This window comes from Triticum aestivum, chromosome 3B, assembly GCF_018294505.1.
Source record: "Triticum aestivum cultivar Chinese Spring chromosome 3B, IWGSC CS RefSeq v2.1, whole genome shotgun sequence".
Lineage (NCBI taxonomy): Eukaryota > Viridiplantae > Streptophyta > Magnoliopsida > Poales > Poaceae > Triticum > Triticum aestivum.
Window position 1 is genome coordinate 108626312 of NC_057801.1, and position 6000 is coordinate 108632311.

At 39.8% G+C, this 6000-nt stretch overlaps 1 pseudogene; it reads left to right on the forward strand.

Moving 5' to 3' along the window:
* Positions 1-4138: 4138 nt before the first annotated feature.
* LOC123067374 (elongator complex protein 1-like) lies at positions 4139-5779 on the forward strand (annotated as a pseudogene).
* Positions 5780-6000: the final 221 nt, after the last annotated feature.

The window sequence follows — 6000 nt, forward strand, 5'->3', positions numbered from 1 at the left end:
CCGTCCTTGGCATCTTCCTCTTCCAGTTTTTTACTCTTTGATTTTCTGATAATCTAATTTGATTTCTGAATTTCTGGTTACTTCTGAAGTGTAGAAGGAGAATTTTGATGAAGAGAACAACGTAAATTCTCTCTCTCTCTCTCTCAAATATAATCATGTTTGTTCCTGCATTTCGATGTTTGATTTTTTTTCTGTATAATAGAGCACATGGCATGATTTTGTACTCCTATTAACTACTGACAAAAGCTAGATTTGTAAATGAAGGTCTCAAAAGTGTTTGTTTTTCCCTTGTGGTCAGACCAGTACATGGTCATGCCTCTGTATAAGCTAGATGTAATTTTTTTTCCATGGAAGAAGATGATTCATGTTCATCTTCGATATGGTTGTTTTCACCATACAAAAGTACATGGAAATGCAGGCTTGCAGATTAAGAGTGAAGTACACTGTAGGTCCTCGAACTATTTCAGGGGTATCACATAGGTCCTCGAACTATGAAAATTGCTATCCAGGTTCTCGAAGTGCAGTTAGTGTGTCATCTAGGTCCAAAATCTCCCCTACCGCCAGTTGGCGGTGTTAAACGTGAAAAAATGGTCATTAATTCTTTGGCATGATGAACAGAAAAAAAAACATATTAAAAATCTGAAATTCTTTGGCATCGAAGATAACCTGGTGCATGAACAGTAAAATGTTCATTAATTCCAAAACTGTTGGCTAACAATGAATTTGGAAAAAATATTCATGGCTTTAATGAAATGTTTGCGACTTTAAAAAAATGGTCACGCACAATGAATTTGGAGAAAATATTCGCGACTTTAATAAAATGTTCGTGACTTTACAAAATGTTCGCGGATGATGAATTTGAAAAAAATATTTGCGACTTTAATAAAATGTTTGTGACTTTAATAAAATGTTCGCGAACGATGAATTTGAGAAAAATATACGTGACCTTAGAAAAATATTCGCGAACGATGAATTTGGAAAAAATATTCGCTACTTCAAAAAAATGTTCGCGAACGATGAATTTGGGAAAAATATTTGTGACTTTAATAAAAAGTTTGTTAACATTGTTTTAAAGTCGCGAACATTTTTTTAAAGTCGCGGACATTTTTTCCATACCCGCGAACAATATTTGTAGTTCGCGAAGATATTTTAAAATTTATTGTTTGTGAACATTTTTCTAAAGTCAAGAATAACTTTTCCATATTCGCGAACATTTTTTTGAATTAATGAACATTTTTATTGTTCACGCACCAGTGTATCTTCGATGCCAAAGAATTCCATTTTTTTTTTATTTTACTGTTCATCACATACAGAAATAATGTTTGAACTAGAACGCTATTTTAGTGTTCACGGTTTACTATTGAGTGTTCACGGTTAACGGCGGCAGCTTGGCAGTTAGGGGGGGGGGGCGTGAGGGAGATTTTGGACCTAAATGACACACTTATTGCACTTCGAGGACCTGGATGACAATTTTCATAGTTCGAGGACCTACGTGACACTCCTGAAATAGTTCGAGGACCTACAGTGCACTTCACTCGCAGATTAATATAGCTGGAGATGCTTTAGTTTGGGGAGGAGGTAGAAATCAGTGGTTGTGCTTAAGCTTTTGTTCTTATTTACCTTTGAGGCATAAATTCAAATGATTAGTATATGCATGGTAATCTTTGTGCTTTTGACAACCACTAGAGGACCGTGTGACAACTAATTTATGCTTGATTATTTTCTCGTTTTTATTCCTGACATTTAGCTCTTGCCCTTGGTCAGTTCTTTTGGAAGGAGCTCTTCCTCGGCCTCTGCATGGGCGCGACCTGCACTGTCAGTATGTATGCTGTGGCCATGCCAAAAACAACCACTTAATTAGATTTCTATTTTTAACTAATCCCTCTTCCGTTTCAGTCATGTTCAAGTCTGAATACTTTTTCTCCAATATTTATGTCACATGAGGTGATGGCATAATTTAGTTAATGGCATTATGGCAGGACTCATGTGCAGTCATTGGTTACAATGGTGGCTCATGAAGTTCAAACAATTCTTTCAGATTTGAGATGATAGAAATTGAGAATAGGTAAGACAATAAGCCATGTTTCTTCTTTGCTACTCTGGCTGTCATGTGTCGCATAGTTTTTTCCGCCCCAGATACTACTGGTTGTCTTTGTTGTTTTACTAGATCCATCTCCATGAGCTTTTGTTTTTGTAGTGGATCTGTTTATTATTGCTGGTCCATCTTAGGGTAAGCATTATGGATGACATGTTGTTTTCATCCTTTTGTTGTCAAAAATTGATGTGGGTATGCTTTAGTTTTCTCTCTGCAACCAACTTATTGCAGTTAGTGAAGAACAAGATAAATGAAGGAAGTACGTGCTATACTACTATATGTTGACTAGATAAAAATGTTATGGATGGAGTGTTTTAGTTGTGTTGAAACTTCATGGGAGGAGTACAGCAAGCCGTGTGTACCTTGCTTTTCTATTTTTGACGGACTGATGCGCATGCATTGTTTGTGCTTCACTAAAATGAGCTAATTAATTCGCTTAATTTTCCGTGTGATTTGCAGTACTTCAATACAAGAAAATGCAGAAAGCATGAACTAGATGGATATGTCCAGGTTGCATTTTTTCTTCCTCCACCCCATGTTTCAACTTATAATTTAGTTGATAGTATGATTCCTGGCTTGGGAGGATGCCATAAACAAGATATGCATTAGTTTCTAATGCATTTTCATTACAATTCCTTTTTGCTAGAGCAGATCATTTTAGATGGATATATATGTACATATGTTGAGGAGAAGCTTGTCCAACATCGTTTGAGATGGTTTGGGCATATCCAGCGCAGGCCTCCAGAAGCTCCAGTGCATAGCGGACGGCTAAAGCGTGCGGAGAATGTCAAGAGAGGGCGGGGTCGACCGATTTTGACATGGGAGGAGTCCGTTAAGAGAGACCTGAAGGATTGGAGTATCGACAAAGAGCTAGCTATGGACAGGGGTGCGTGGAAGCTTGCTATCCATGTGCCAGAGCCATGAGTTGGTTGCGAGATCTTATGGGTTTCACCTCTAGCCTACCCCAACTTGTTTGGGACTAAAGGCTTTGTTGTTGTTGTGATATATGTACATATGTTGTTAAGAGGGAGAAGAGTGAAAGAAAAAACCTCAGGGAGAAAGATAGCTAGACAACTGATTAGTATATATTGTCAACTGCATATTTTGATTATTATTTACAAACCGAACTTCCATTATTTCAATAGGGTGGCATGTGAATGACCTGTACAACACCATTGCAAGAGTGACTGATGGTGTTATGAAGGTACCTTGTTTGTGAATAAATGTAAATGTCACATTTACTGATTCACATGAATAGTACTCCCATGCTATCATTTTCTTAACCTATTCAGGCCTTGTTCGGTTGCACAGGGTTTGAGGGGGATTAAAGAGGATTGTGAGGGATTACATCTCCTGTAAGTCAAATTCCTTCCCAGTCTCCTTCAAACCTCTCCAATCCCCTTGGGGAAGGGATTAAACGAACAAGCCCTCAGGAATTACAATTGGTGGGGTTGTTTTCCCTGGCTCAACTCTTTCAAATCACAATCCGCCTCTAATAAATACCCCAGGTCAGACACTGAACATCTCTATGTTAAGGATGAGAAATTCAAGAAGTTGACATAACTTTTTTTATTAAAAACAATTCAGGCTTTAACAACTGGTCCTTCATAATATGTAGTTATATTCCCCATTATTCTAATCTGAAGCAGCAAATTTGATTCTCGCATCCGACTCTAATCGTGAAGGTGAATCAATTGTTTGGAACATTAAATAAATGCTTGAACAGCAAGGTGGTGTTGGGTTGCCATGTTTTAGATGGTAGCGGCCGGTGGGGGTCTGGCGGGCGTTGCGGCCGACAGGATCTGGCGGACATGGCGGCAGCTGGAAGGGCAGCAGCAGCCTGTGGGGCGTCGACCGGTCCAGCAGCGGCCTTGATGGAGAAGGGCCAGGCAGGATTCGTGCCCCTTCACCTCTAGGTTCCTCTCTGTCACCTGTCCCTTCCTCCCTCTCCTTTCCACTAGGTATACCCATGTATGTTTAACTGATGTGATCCATTCTTGCAGGACTATGACATTGGCACTTTCAACATCTAGCAAACGCCAAAAATTTATTCATGATGATGAAGCGGCCAAGTGACAATTGATAGCCATGTTAACAACCATCCTCAAGCAAAGCCAAGCAAAGAGCATATCACTGTGTGGGAAAAAGGAGCAAAATTGGTTGATGTTCTCCATGGTGATGAAGCGGCTGTCATAATTCAAACATCTCGTGCTAACTTAGAGTGTATGTACCCTAGAAAGCTGGTCCTTGTTGCAATTGTTCAGGCACTGGTCCAGAGGCGTTTCAAAGATGCAATGGACATGGTAAGACGCCATCGAATATATTTCAATATGTTCGTTGATTATTGTGGATGGAAAGCTTTTATCAAGTCAGCATTAGATTTTGTTCAAGAAGTCAATAACCTTAGCCGCATCACTGAATTTGTTTGCTCAATTAAGAATGAGAATGTCAGCAGCAAATTGTATGAGGCGTACATATCATTCCCTGAGTAGTGCTTGAGCTCAATGGATAGTGAGAATCTGCATGGCGCCTTGTCAGAGAACAAAGTAACATCTGCACTGATGTCAATCAGAAAAGCCCTTGAGGAACAAATAGAAGAAAGCTCATCTCGAGAACTCTGCATACTTACCACTTTGGCGTGTAGCGAACCTCCATTGTTGGAAGAAACATTGAATAGAATTAAAGTCATTCGAGAACTGGAACTTCATGGGGTTGATGATGGCCGACGGAAGCTTTACCCATCTGCTGAAGAGTCTTTGAAGCACTTGCTTTGGCTAAGAGAACCAGAAACTGTTTTTAATGCTGCTTTGGGATTGTATGATCTGAGTCTTGCTGCTATAGTTGCTTTAAATTCCCAAAAAGATCCAAAGGAGTTCCTTCCTTTTCTTAAGGGTCTTGAATGCCTACCTCCTTCTTTTATGAGGTACACAATAGATTTGAAACTTTCAAGATATGAGAGTGCTCTCAGAAACATTGTGTCTCCTGGTAATGAGTATCATGCGGACTGCATGGAACTCCTTAATTCTAACCCTCAGTTGTTCCTACTAGGCCTCCAGTTATTTAGTGACCCAGATAAAAGGCACCAAATTCTTGAGGCATGGGGCGACCCGTCTTTTTGAAGAGAAATGCTTTGGAGAAGCTACAATAACTTATCAATGCTGCTCATCATATCAGAAATCTTTGAAAGCTTATCATGCCTGTGGGGACTACAGACGTGTGTTCACTGTTACAGGCCTTCTGAACTTCACAAAGGAAGACATTCTTCAACTAGCACAGGAGCTGTGTGACGAGTTCCAAGCACTCGGGAAGCCAGGAGATGCCGCCAAAACCGAGCATTGTTTAGATGTTGATAGAGGTGTAGGCTGCTACATCATGGCAAGAGAATGGGAAGAGGCTCTTAGAGTGGCTTATATGCACAGCAGGCAGGATCTTGTTGATACTGTTAAAGATGCAGCTCTGGAGTTTGCTGCATTGTTGATATCCGAGTATCAAGAAGGATTGCTGAAGGTGGGTAAATATCTTGCACGCTACGTTGCTGTGCGGAAGAGGAGATTATCTCTCGCAGCTAAACTACAGTCAAAGGAGTGATTTATGGATGTCGAAGACGACAACATTTCAGAAGTCAGCTCTAGCTTCAGCGAAATGAGTGCATACACGACGAGGTTTGTTATTCTGTCGTTTTAAGTTCCTAAGTCCTTGTGCTTAATGTTCCAATTCCATCTTCCTTGTTTAATGTGATATCAATTTCGAATGGCATGTATATTAGTGATCTGTAGACCGGAGTGTATAACTTACTGACTTGCATGATGTATATCAGGGTTTTTCTTTGTTGGCTCAAATAAATTTTGTCCATTTATATTAAATCTCACATTATGCATAGTGGATTATGAAGCCATTCTTAGGTG